Genomic DNA, 14,907 nt, shown 5'->3' with positions numbered 1-14,907 from the left:
GAGTGAATCAAGGAGAAATCAGTGGGATTGGATGCTTGGATGTAAACTCTATGAATTGAGGCATTGGCCTAATGAGAATTTGCTGGTTTTTGATTATCCATGCCTACATTAAGCTATCAGCTAATTGCTCACTAATCACGTCTTAATTATCATCTAATCTCTTTTGTTAATGATGTTGATTCTAGCATTTGATCCACCATAGCTCATCACATTATTGTAATTTTAACATGGTATCAGAGCCTAGCCTAGAATCCATCAAGTTTATGAGTCCATTATCTAACTAATTAGGATTAGTAGATGATTAAAAAATAATCATTTTTTTAAAAGTTATTTTCAAGTAGCCCACTGTACCCCCAGCCAGTGGAGGGGCTTGATCTCCCTCTAGGAGCAACATGGTATCAGAGCCTAGCTTAGAATCCATCAAGTTTATGAGCCCATTATCTAACTAATTAGGATTAGTAGATGATTAAAAAATAATCATTTTTTTAAAAGTGATTTTCAAGTAGCCCACTATACCCCCAGCCAGTGTGGTGGAGGAGCTTGATCTCCCTCCAGGAGCAACATTAGCTCAAGCCACTTTAGGCATACATAGCTAACTCACTTGTGCTCCAGCCCATCAAATCAGCGCAACAAACCGCCTACCAGAGCTCCAAATTTTTGCTAATTTGCAGGCGTCGTTTTTCTGAGGAGAAATTGAAATATCTGTTTCATCACATGCAATGGGTCTAATTCCTCTTGGCCCTATGAGCATTATGTATTGGGCACATTACATCAGTGTAAAAATGGGATCACACACTACCCTTGTCTCAGAATAAGGTACGAGGTAAGGCCTCCTGCATAGATTTGGGTTTGCATTGCATAATAACACAAGATAAACATCAAAAGCCCAAATGAACTGTTAACAAAACATTAAAACATGCTCACATGGAGCAAGAAGTGACAGTCAAGCTCATGGCCCCAGCCATGAAAGAGGAAGAACATCTCTTTCCAAGAGGAAGATCCACAACAAGAAGAAAATCTAGAGGAAGCATTGAAGGAAGACATGGACGCGTGAAGAGAAGCTGCCACAACAAGAAGACTAGAAGAAGAGGAAGACATGGATGCATGAAGAGAAGTTGTCACCTCACGACAAGAAGATTGAAGAAAAGAGAAGATAGGAGGTCCAAGAAGTGAGGAGATGTGAAAATCTCTGAGAGAGAGTGTGTGTGAGAGAGAAACCCCATAACCCAATGTAACCTGCCCCAACAGAGTAAAACCACCTTCTGAGCCACCAATGATGTAGGCCATGTGGTAGATATATGTGTGAGCACTTTAGTCAAGGTCACGGGTACTTGTAGTAGCCTTGGACACATAGAGAGAGCGAGAGTGTCAAGGACTATGAGTTTAGGGACTTGAGGCACTAGTTGCAGACTATCAAGTAAGGGGGAAACTTGGTATAGGGTCCATGTGTGCTAGGATTATTTACTTGCGGGCGGGGAGGTGTTGAAATATACAAGTGAATAGGGTGTGTGCGGGAACAAGCCCTTAGCAAGAGGCTGTAAAAGAGAATCTGTAAATGTGAGAGAACCTGTGAAAAGGTGAGAAGAATCTACTGGGAGAGAATAAAGGGTAGCATGAGGAGATTTAGGAGGTGTGGAGATACTCTGGGAGAGGTGGAGAGAATCAAGCAAAAGAGGTGGAGTAAATCAAGGAGAAATCAGTGGGATTGGATGCTTGGATGTAAACTCTATAAATTGAGCATTGGCCTAATGAGAATTGGCTGGTTTTTTATTATCCATGCCTACATTAAGCTATCAGTTAATTGCTCAATAATCACGTCTTAATTATCATCTAATCTCTTTGTTTTAATGATGTTGATTCTAGCATTTGATCCACCATATCTCATCACATTGCTATAATTTTAACATGGTATCAGAGCCTAGCCTAGAATCCATCAAGTTTATGAGCCCATTATCTAACTAATTAGGATTAGTAGATGATTAGAAAATAATCACTTTTTTTAGTTATTTTTAAGTAGCCCACTATACCCCCAGCTATTGGAGGGGCTTGATCTCCCTCCACGAGCAACATTAGCTCAAGCCTCTGTAGGCATACATAGCTAACTCACTTGTGCTCCAGCCCATCAAATCAGTGCAGCAAACCGCCTACCAGAGCTCCAGATTTTCGCTAATTTGCAGGCATCATTTTTCTGAGGAGAAATTGAAATATCTGTTTCATCACATGCAATGGGTCTAATTCCTCTTAGCCCTAGGGGTTTTCAAGGGTGCTCTACAAGCTCGTGAAGTCAGAATTTGATTTGATCGTCTACAGTGAGATCCAAGCTCTTCATCAAAATCTGCACAGCAGGTGACTTTGGTAAAATAGAGATTAAGCATTCAATGTTTGGTCAAATCTTGTGTTTCTTGGCTTGATTCTCTACTAGACTAATTGCTATTGATGGCCTTGAAAAAGCATTTGAGCTCATTACAACTCTAATGCCTCAGATCTGGGCTCCCTGCATACTCTGTTTTCTACACACAAAACAGAGGATTAATTTGCTAACCAGTGATCAATGCTAATCACTATTTTTTGGTGCAATTGAGGTTTCAAATCAACCATAAGGTATTTGATACAGATCCCTATAATTTCACATTGCAATTCAGAGATGGTTTGATACTGCAACCATTCCATACAAATTGGTTACCCTTGATTTAATGTAATTTTTGGTGAAATTATGCTGATAAATTTGTGGTAATCATCATTTTGCATTTAACCCTTGGTTAATGCCTACAAATCACACTCAAATTCAAGATTATTCATAGCCAGAGTTGCATTTGGGAATGTGCATAAGAATGAATGCTATATGCATTATGTATTGGGCACATTACATCAGTGTAAAAATGGGATCAAACACTGCCCTTGTCCAGAATAAGGCAAGAGGTAAGACCTCCGCATAGATTTGGGTTTGCATTGCATAATGACATAAGATAAACATCAAAAGCCCAAAAGAACTGTTAACAAAACATTAAAACATGTTGCTCACATGGAGCAAGAAGTGACGATCAAGCTCACATGGAGCAAGAAGTGACGGTCAAGCTCATGGCCCCAGTCCCCCATGAAAGAAGAAGAACATCTCTTTCCAAGAGGAAGATCCACACCAAGAAGAAAAGCTAGAGGAAGCATTGAAGGAAGACATGGACACGTGAAGAGAAGCTGCCACAACAAGAAGACTGGAAGAAGAGGAAGACATGAACGTGTGAAGAGAAGCTGCCACACGACAAGAAGACTAAAGACAAGAGAAGATGTGAGGCTCCAAGAAGTGAGGAGCCATGTGAAAATCTCTGAGAGAGTGAAATACTGAAATCCCACAACCCAATAATCACGTCTTAATTATCATCTAAACTTTTTGTTAATGATGTTTATTCTAGCATTTAATCCACCATAGCTCATCACATTCCTGTAATTTTAACATGGTATCAGAGGCTAGCCTAGAATCCATCAAGTTTATGAGCCCAGTATCTAACTAATTAGGATTAGTAGATGATTAGAAAATAATCACTTTTTTTAAAAAGTTATTTTCAAGTAGCCCACTGTACCCCCAGCTAGTGGAAGGGCTTGATCTCCCTCCAGGAGCAACATTAGCTCAAGCCACTTTAGGCATACATAGCTATCTCACTTGTGCTCCATCCCATCAAATCAGCGCGGCAAACCGCCTACCAAAGCTCCAGATTTTTGCTAATTTATAGGCATCCTTTTTTCTGAGGAAAATTTGAAATATTTGTTTCATCACATGCAAGTGGAAGGGCTTGATCTCCCACTGTACCCCCAGCTAGTGGAAGGGCTTGATCTCCCTCCAGGAGCAACATTAGCTCAAGCCACTTTAGGCATACATAGCTATCTCACTTGTGCTCCATCCCATCAAATCAGCGCAGCAAACCGCCTACCAAAGCTCCAGATTTTTGCTAATTTATAGGCATCCTTTTTTCTGAGGAAATTTTGAAATATTTGTTTCATCACATGCAATGGGTCTAATTCCTCTTGGCCCTAGGGGTTTTTAAGGTGATCTACAAGCTAGTGAAGTCAGAATTTGATTTGATCAAGTCTACAGGGAGATCCAAGCTCTTTATCAAATCTGCAGCAGAGCAGGTGACTGTGGTAAAACAGGGACTAAGCATTCAATGTTTGGTCAAATCTTGTGTATCTTGGCTTAATCCTCTACTAGACTAATTGCTATTGTTGGCCTTGAAAGCATTTGAGCTCATTTGAACTCTAAGGCCTCAGATCTGGGCTCCCCACATACTCTGTTTTTTGCACATAAAACAAAGGATTAATTTGCTAATCAGTGATTAATCAATGCTAATAACTATTTTGTGGTGCAATTGAGGGTTCAAATTAACCATTAGGTATTTGATACAGATTCCTATATACAGAGGATTAATTTGCTAATCAGTGAAGATTAATCAGTGCTAATAACTATTTTGTGGTGCAATTGAGGGTTCAAATTAACCATTAGGTATTTGATACAGATCCCTATAACTTCATATTGTAATTCAGAGATGGTTTGATACTCCAACCATTCCATACAAATTGGTTACCCTTGATTTAATGTAATTTCTCGTAAAATTATGCTGATAAATTTGTGGTAATCATCATTTTGCATTTAACCCTTGGTTAATGCTTGCAAATCACCCTAAAATTCAAGATTATTCACAACCAAAGTTGCATTTGGGAATGTGCATAAGAATGAATGCTATATGCATTATGTATTGGGCACATTACATTAGTGTAAAAATGGGATCAGACACTATCCTTGTCTAGAATAAGGCAAGAGATAAGACCTCCCGCATAGATTTGGGTTTGCATTGCATAATGACACAAGATAAACATCAAAAGCCCAAAAGAACTGTTAACAAAACATTAAAACATGTTGCTCACATGGAGCAAGAAATGACGGTCAAGCTCACATGGAGCAAGAAGTGACGGTCAAGCTCATGGCCCCAGCCCCCCATGAAAGAAGAAGAAAATCTCTTTCCAAGAGGAAGATCCACACCAAGAAGAAAAGCTAGAGGAAGCATTGAAGGAAGACATGGACACGTGAAGAGAAGCTGCCACAACAAGAAGACTGGAAGAAGAGAAAGACATGAACGTGTGAAGAGAAGCTGCCACACGACAAGAAGACTAAAGACAAGAGAAGATGTGAGGCTCCAAAAAGTGAGGAGCCATGTGAAAATCTCTGAGAGAGTGAGAGACAGAAATCCCACAACCCAATGTAACCTGCCCCAATAGAGTGAAACCACCTTCTGAGAGCCACCGATGATGTAGGCCATGTGGTAGATATATGTGTGAGCACTTTAGTCAAGGTCACGGGCACTTGTAGTAGTTTAGACACATAGAGAGAGAGAGAGAGAGAGAGAGAGAGAGAGAGAGAGAGAGAGAGAGAGTGTGTTTGTGTGTGTGTCAAGGACTATGAGTTTAGGGACTTGAGGCACTGGTCGTGGACTATCAAGTAAGAGGGAAACTTGGTATAGGGTCTAGGTGTGCTAGGATTATTCACTTGAGGGGAGGTGTTGAAATATACAAGTGAATAGAGTGTGTGCGGGAACAAGCCCTTAGCAAGAGGCTGTAAAAGAGAATCTGTAAATGTGAGAGAACCTATGAAAAGGTGAGAAGAATCTACTGGGAGAAAATAAAGGATAGCATGAGGAGATTTAGGAGAGGTGGAGATATTCTGGGAGACGTGGAGAGAATCAAGCAAAAGAGGTGGAGTGAATCAAGGAAAAATCAAAGGGATTGGATGCTTGGATGTAAACTCTATAAATTGGCCTAATGAGAATTTGCTAGTTTTTTATTATCCATGCCTACATTAAGCTATCAATTAATTGCTCACTAATCACATCTTAATTATCGTCTAATATCTTTGTTAATGATGTTGATTCTAGCATTTGATCCACCATAGCTCATCACATTGCTGTAATTTTAACATGGTATCAGAGCCTAGCCTAGAATCCATCAAGTTTATGAGCCCATTATCTAACTAATTAGGATTAGTAGATGATTAAAAAATAATCACTTTTTTTAGTTATTTTCATGTAGCCCAATGTACCCCGAGCCAGTTGAGGGGCTTGACCTCCCTCCAAGAGAAACATTAGCTCAAGCCACTTTAGGCATACATAGGTAACTCACTTGTGCTCCAGCCCATCAAATCATCGCAGCAAACTACCTACCAGAGCTCCAGAGATTAAGCAGAGATTAAGCATTCAATGTTTGGTCAAATCTTGTGTTTCTTGGCTTAATCCTCTACTAGACTAATTACTATTGATGGCCTGCATTTGAGCTCATTTGAACTCTAAGGCCTCAGATCTGGGCTCCCCGCATACTGTTTTCTGCACACAAAATAGAGGACTAATTTGCTAATCAATGCTAATCACTATTTTTTGGTGCAATTGAGGGTTCAAATTAACCATTAGGTATTTGATACAGCAAATTACAATTCGGAGATGGTTTGATACTCCAACCATTCCCTACAAATTGGTTACCCTTGATTTAATGTAATTCCTGGTAAAATTATGTTGATAAATTTATGGTAATCATCATTTTACATCTAACCCTTGGTTAATACGTGCAAATCACACTCAAATTCAAGATTATTCATAGCCAGAGTTGCATTTGGGAATGTGCATAAGAATGAATGCTATATGCATTATGTATTGGGCACATTACATCAGTGTAAAAATGGGATCAGACATTGCCCTCGTCCAGAATAAGGCAAGAGGTAAGACCTCCCACATAGATTTGGGTTTGAATTGCATAATGACACAAGATAAACATCAAAAGGCCAAAAGAATTGTTAACAAAACATTAAAACATGTTGCTCACATTAGGCAAGAAGTGACGATCAAGCTCATGGCCCCAGCCATGAAAGAAGAAGAACATCTCATTTGATCCACCATAGCTCATCACATTGCTGTAATTTTAACATGGTATCAGAGCCTAGCCTAGAATCCATCAAGTTTATGAGCCCATTATCTAACTAATTAGGATTAGTAGATGATTAGAAAATAATCACTTTTTTTAGTTATTTTCAAGTAGCCCACTGTACCCCCAGCCAGTGGAGGGGCTTGATCGCCCTCCAGGAGCAACATTAGCTCAAGACACTTTAGGCATACATAGCTAACTCACTTATGCTCCAGCCCATCAAATCATCGCAGCAAATCGTCTGCTAATTTGCAAGTGTCAAGGACTATGAGTTTAGGGACTTGAGGCACTGGTCGTGGACTATCAAGTAAGAGGGAAACTTGGTATAGGGTCCAGGTGTGCTATGATTATTCACTTGAGGGGAGGTGTTGAAATATACAAGTGAATAAGGTGTGTGCGGGAACAAGCCCTTAGCAAGATGCTGTAAAAGAGAATCTGTAAATGTGAGAGAACCTGTGAAAAGGTGAGAAGAATCTACTGGGAGAGAATAAAGGGTAGCATGAGGAGATTTAGAAGGTGTGGAGATATTCTGGGAGAGGTAGAGAGAATCAAGCAAAAGAGGTGGAGTGAATCAAGGCGAAATTAGTGGGATTGGATGCTTGGATATAAACACTATAAATTGAGGCATTGGCCTAATGAGAATTTGCTAGTTTTTGATTATCCATGCCTTCATTAAGCTATCAGTTAATTGCTCACTAATCATATCTTAATTATCATCTAATCTCTTTATTAATGATAATGATTCTAGCATTTGATCCACCATAGCTCATCACATTGCTGTAATTTTAACATGGTATCAGACCCTAGCCTAGGATCCATCCAGTTTATGAGCCCATTATCTAACTAATTAGGATTAATAGATGATTGAAAAATAATCACTTTTTTAAAGTTATTTTCAAGTAGCCCATTATACCCCCAGCCAATGGAGGGGCTTGATCTCCCTCTAGGAGAGCAACATTAGCTCAAGCCACTTTAGGCATACATAGCTAACTCACTTGTGCTCCAGCCCATCAAATCAGCATAGCAAACATTTCATCACATGCAATGGGTCTAATTCCTCTTGGCCCTAGGGGTTTTCAAGGGTGCTCTACAAGCTGGTGAAGTCAGAATTTTATTTGATCAAGTCTACAGTGAGATCCAAGCTCTTCATCATCAAATCTGTAGGTGACTTTGGTAAAACAGAGATTAAGCATTCAATGTTTGGTCAAATCTTGTGTTTCTTGGCTTAATCCTCTACTAGACTAATTGCTATTGATGGCCTTGAAAGCATTTGAGCTCATTTGAACTCTAAGGCCTCAGATCTAGGCTTCCCGCACGCTCTATTTACCAAGTTTCCCTCTTACTTGATAGTCTGCGACCAGTGCCTCAAGTCCCTAAACTCATAGTCCTTGTTGACACTCCCTCTATGTCTCTCTCTATGTGTCCAAGGCTACTACAAGTGCCCGTGACCTTGACTAAAGTGCTCACACATATATCTACCACATGGCCTACATCATCGGCGGTGGCTCAGAAGGTGGTTTTACTCTGTTGTTTGCGACAGGTTACATTGGGTTGTGGGGTTTCTCTCTCTCACTCTCTTAGAGATTTTCACATGGCTCCTCACTTCTTGGAGCCTCACATCTTCTCTTGTCTTTAGTCTTCTTGTCGAGGCAGCTTCTCTTCACGCGTCCATGTCTTCCTCCTCTTCTAGTTTTCTTGTTGTGGCAGCTTCTCTTCACGCATCCATGTATTCCTTCAATGCTTCCTCTAGCTTTTCTTCTTGGTGTGGATCTTCCTCTTGGAAAGAGACGTTCTTCTTCTTTCATGGCTGGGGCCATGAGCTTGACCGTCACTTCTTGCTCCATGATGTGAGCAACATGTTTTAATGTTTTGTTAACAGTTCTTTTGGGCTTTTGATGTTTATCTTGTGTCATTATGCAATGCAAACCCAAATCTATGCGGGAGGTCTTACCTCTTGCCTTATTCTGGACAAGGGGGGCAGTGTCTGATCCCATTTTTACACTGATGTAATGTGCCCAATACATAATGCATATAGCATTCATTCTTATGCACATTCCCAAATGCAACTCTGGTTATGAATAATCTTGAATTTTAGTGTGATTTGCAAGCATTAACCAAGGGTTAAATGCAAAATGATGATTACTACAAATTTATCAGCATAATTTTACCAAAAATTACATTAAATCAAGGGTAACCAATTTGTAAGGAATGGTTGGAGTATCTGTGAGATCCCTCTGCCCCCTCCGCACACCGGACTCCCGGTAGTAGCTGATAGCGGAAGCAGCCCCCTCATGCGTGGGGCAGGGTTTCTCACTTGGGGCCTCGCCCACGAATGTTCGGGCACGAGACTAAGCTGGTGGTCACTCCGAAAACCGAAATCGAGAAAATTTTCCATGCTCGAAAAGCGGGGACGATTCCAACTTTTTGAATTTTCTTAACGAATTTTTTTTTCTAACGAGATCAATTCTAAACTTTCCTTCACCTGAATATACCAGATAGAAGGAAATTATCGCTGATATAATTTGATCATTTGAGTAAATTCAACACTTTTTTCTTAATCACGATCAGGCATAGCTGTTGATCCACTCAATTGAGAAATTTATCAGGGAATTAACTAGCTACTCGAATCCTAGTGTAATCCTAAGATTTTTCAGTTTAAAACTCCACTGATTCCAACCTAACCCCATCCGGCCCATGGATTAGCCACCACCCTACCACTGGAATCGGTAGAACCAAACAAGTACTCACCCACCCATAATTGAAATGCCTTTCTTAACTTTAGCTTTAGAAAACAGATACGCACACACTCCTCTTTAAAACTTTAATAGAAAAATAATCCATTGACAAAACAGATATGATCACAGATTTCATAACTCAAAATTTCCATTCAACTCCTTGTTTCACAAAAACAGTACCACTCTGGACTCTCCATTGGGACCAGCTGGTCAACCCAACAACGAGATCCAGTAACAGGTTACAATAATCATTTCGTTAACATACATATATATATCTTTCTCGACATACGTATGGGTGTCCTAAGCACCGTGAGCCCGTGCATCGCCTAGTCAGAACCCTCCAGGATCCTCCTTAGGTGTCCTGGTACTTCACTCAGGGACCGCTTTGTCGGCCCTCATCCATCGTACCGGAAGCACACCATTTTTCACCATACCCAGGCTGGTCTCAAGACCTGGGTAGATTTTTGCCACGTGAGCTGTCCCTCGAACACTCCCCGCCAGCTGTTGCAACCGAACTTCCCTTAGATAAACATATATGCCAAATGCTCCCTCCAGCATTCTGGCGTAAGACAGTCCTTTAAGAAAACAAGGTTTTTATGCAAGTTTTCAGTTTTGATTTTGTTTGAAAACCATGAATAATCTTAAATCCGTATCTCAATACTTCTAGATCCAGGTCTGAATTCCAAATAGAATTCCTCGAATTCCGTTAACTTAATCCTCAGATTAAAATCAAAAGTCTTAACTTAGTTTCAGATTCGGTGGGGAATTTGAGTCTATTTTTCCTGAACTGGGCACATCGTTATTGATTGAAACTGACGAAGGAATTAGGTCTTGGTCAATAGTCTAAATCAGAGTTTGGGTCTGGAAAGGTTCTTCCTAAACTATCTTTCTCGAAAGGTACTATTTCAATTTCTCTTTTTCTAAAATTTCGTCCGTCAAATGTTTGCTTACAGATTTTTAAAACATGATTTTTCTATGAAGAATAAAATAATCATTTATCTCGATCTCCGACTTTGATAGTTTAATTGAATTTTCTCATTACCATCTTAGTGAATATGAAACGGTAGCATTTCTTCTCACAAATTATCTACTTATTCGTTTTTTTTAATTTTTACGAAAATTAAACATTTATGCATAAAAATCATTTATGATAAAAATCACACTTTTAATATAAAAAAAATATCTTTTATGCATATGTTTATGCATAAAAATCATTTATGATGAAAATAATAATCATTTATCTCGATCTCCGACTTTGATAGTTTAATTGAATTTTCTCATTACCATCTTAGTGAATATGAAACGGTAGCATTTCTTCTCACAAATTATCTACTTATTCATTTTTTTAAAAATTTTTACGAAAATTAAACATTTATGCATAAAAATCATTTATGATAAAAATCACACTTTTAATATAAAAATATATCTTTTATGCATATGTTTATGCATAAAAATCATTTATGATGAAAATCACACTTTTAATATAAAAAATATCTTTTATGCGTATGTTTATGCATAAAAATCATTTATGATAAAAGTAACACTTTTATAATAAAAATATTCTTTTATGCATACTTTTATGCATAGAATTCAATAATGATAAAAGTAACACTTTTATAATTAAAAAATTCTTTTATGCATACTTTTATGGATAAAAATCAATATGATGAAAGTAACTCTTTTGTAATAAAAAAATATACTTCTATGCATTATTTTATGCATAAAAATCCATAATGAATAAAGTAACACTTTCATAATAAAAAAATTATCAATAAGTATCTTTCATAGAATTTAATTCTATTGAAAATCATTCTTTTATAAAAATTAATCAATATGCATCTTTCTATGCATGAATGAAAATGACACTTTTAGAATACTCTAATGATGGGGATTACTCTTTTTGATTAATAAAAGATAAAATTTATTTCATAAATTTTTAAAAAAATTTGCCATAACCTCCTTTGTATGGCTGACCATTTTTCAAATTTTAACTCACTAAAATTAATTAGAAGTTCACCAAGAGTATTTAAATCATTCTAGTGTAAACATTTTCTACTTATTTAAGAGAACATTATGAAAAACTTGATTTTATCCAATAATCAATCATCTAGGATAAAGAATGGTTGGATTTACTAAAGAAGAGAGGGGAATGCCTTTTTTCAATGAGGCATAACATCATTTCATTTTAGAGAAGACAAAAATCATAAAAGAAATAGAAAAGAGAAGAATCTCCAACTTACATGGATAATTTGAGAGCTTTTCTTTGGCTTGATGGTTTGAGGGTTCTACTCTTGTTTGAAACAAGAGTGGCCACCAATCTTTTAGAAGAGGGAAGTGTTGCCATATATATATAGGCAGTGATGTGTGTGAACACACTTAGGACCGCCGTGGCACTTTTTCCCTCTTTAGGAGGTTTTTTCCTCCGACTTGTATATACGCCCATTACTCTAGGGCTAACTTATCTTTTGTACATTGACACAATCTAATACACTGTGTTGTGTGCATTCTTGCTTCTTCTTCTCCAAGCTTTGTGTGCTTTCCTGTAACCCTAATTCCAACAATTGGTATCAGAGCAGGCATCGGCTCCCAGGACTACACCGCCAGCACCCTCCGACTCATGTTCTCCGATTGAGGTGAGCTTTCACGAGCGCTTGCAGGTCTCTATACTCTGCAAATCAGTCCATACGGCTGTGCGTTCTCAGAAATCGCATCTGAGGTCGTTTCGAGCTCCGTTTTTGCATTTCAAGTTCTGCACAGGTGTTTTCGTCATTTTGTGCAGAAATTTTGACAGTGTAGTTTTCTGCAAAACAGGCATACGTACTCTATTGTGGATCGTGCTACATAGCACGAGTTGTTTTCTGTTCAGTCTTTGCTTCATTAAGGTAACTTTTGCATCAGTTTCAGTCAGTGGCCATGGCTGATAACAGCAATGATGTATTTCGCATGTTGTCTGCTGAAGACAAACTGGATGGAGACGGCAACTACCCACTTTGGGCATATATGATGCAGCATGTTTTGGTTGCAAAAGGAGTGTGGAACATTGTGCAGGGTATGGATGTACGTCCAGGTTCTATAGATGTAGGATCTGTTGAGGATGTTGCAGGTTCTAGCAGCTCTACTGTTGCTGCTGTTTTACCCACTGCTAAACAAGCTCGTTGGGATAGTAAAGATGCGCAAACTCATGCCTTGATTGCACTTTCTGTCAAACGTAACATCACCCCACATATTCGTTCAGCTAAAACAACAAAACAGGCTTGGGATATTCTAGCTGGTTTGTATGTAGGTCATAACGAGGCAAAAATCTCTTACCTACGTAAAGAGCTAGAATTGAAGATTATGCAGGAAGATGATGACATGAATGTTTTTCTTGCTGAGATTAAAGATCTCAAAGAACAGTTGATTTCTGCAAGTGAGATTATTCCTGATCATTCTCTTGTGTAGACTGTTCTTGATGCTTTACCTGAGACATATTAGACTTTTGCTTCCACGTGGAGACTTCTTACTGAGGACAGACCTGATGCTGTCAAGTATGATACTTTAGTCAACAAGCTCTTGCAAGAAGCGCAGTCCAAGAAAAACAGGGCCAGGCAGCGTGCAGTTGATCAAGCATTTATTGCTGCCCAGTAGTAGAGAAGAAGTGGTAAGGCAGCCCCTTCCACTGTTTCTTCTCCTATTAGTAGGTCTGCAACTTCTTCTCCTTCCACAGGTAGCAACAATAAGTCTGAGAAGGCTCTTGATGAAGGCAAGAAAAAGACCAGGTGCAACTATTATAAGGCAAATGATCATGTCATTAAGAATTGCCCTAAGCTAAAGGCTAAAGAGGCAAAGAAGAAAGAGTCAAATGCAGCCACAATAGTGGATGCTTCTACAAATGCAGATTCTACAAATGTTGTGCAGGATACAGAATGGGCGTTTAGCGTGTATTGCCAGTATGACCCATCTGTACATGATGCATGTTTGGCAGTTTCTGTTTGTTGACTCTAATGTATGATATTTTGACAGTGGTACTACAAAGCACATTACCTCGCATCGTGATATGTTCACTTGTCTTGAGGCTGTCTCTAATGGGAATACTGTCACATGTGCCAATAATGCTTCTTACCCAGTGAAGGGCATTGGTAAAATTATGCTTATTGCTACAAATGGCAGCGCTTTCACACTTTCAGATGCTTTGTATGTGCCAGGGATAAAGAAGAATCTATTGTCTGTCTCTGCGCTTGCTAGACTTGGATTTGTAGTCAAATTTGTGGATGACAGATGTACTGTTCATGATTTGACTTCTGGTGATATGATTATTGCATCTGGCACCTTGTTTCGTGGGTTGTATAGGCTCAATTCTTATGACAAGTGTGTGGAAGATTCAGCAAATGCAGTTTCTGATGAAAAGGCAGTTTCAGATGCAAAACTATGGCATGCTCGTTTTGGTCATCTGAACTTTGCTAGTTTGCTGCGTTTGCAGAAATTTGATATGGTTGCTTCATTGCCCCCTCTTGAGGCACCATTGAAACATGTTTGTGAAGGCTGTATTTTGGGCAAAATGCAGCGTTCTGCATTTCCAAAGGATGGTTATGTGCGGGCCACTCGCAAATTGCAACTTGTTCATAGTGATGTATGTGGGCCTATGCAAACTCCGTCATTTGGTAAACACTTGTACTTCATGACTTTCATTGATGATTACTCAAGGCATGCATGGGTATATCCACTGAAGGCAAAGTCCGAAGTGTTTTTGTGCTTCAAACAGTTTTTTCTTATGGTTGAAAATGTATCCAATTGTAATGTGGGCACCCTCCGTTCCGATGGAGTACTTGTCTAAAGAGTTTGATGCATTTCTGGCGTGTCTTTGGTTGCTTGGCCTATGCTTTAGTGCCTGTGCAACAACACAAAAAATTGGATGATAAGGCTGTCAAATGCATTTTTTTTTGTTACAGTGTTGAGAGCAAGGGTTACAGATTGTATCATCCGCAGTCAAAGCGTATCTTGATTAGTCAAGATGTTGTTTTTGTGGAAGATGCTATGCAGCCTTTGTTATCATGTACCAAAGAGACAGGTGTGAGCTCACGAGATGTATTTGATACATTGTTGCCTCTGTTTACAGGTGGGAATTCAAATGTAAGTCCTAATGAGGCAAATATTCAGCCTATGCAGATTTCAAACGACATCATAGATCAGCCTATTTCTGATGTAGATTTACAAGATGTAATTTTTGAGGATAGGGTTG

The sequence above is a fragment of the Cibotium barometz genome, chromosome 19 (assembly GCF_041138505.1).
Source record: "Cibotium barometz isolate CiBa-2024 chromosome 19, ASM4113850v1, whole genome shotgun sequence".
Classification (NCBI taxonomy): Eukaryota; Viridiplantae; Streptophyta; class Polypodiopsida; order Cyatheales; family Cibotiaceae; genus Cibotium; species Cibotium barometz.
The sequence above is the reverse complement of the archived record's forward strand: the minus strand, read 5'-3'. Positions refer to the sequence as shown.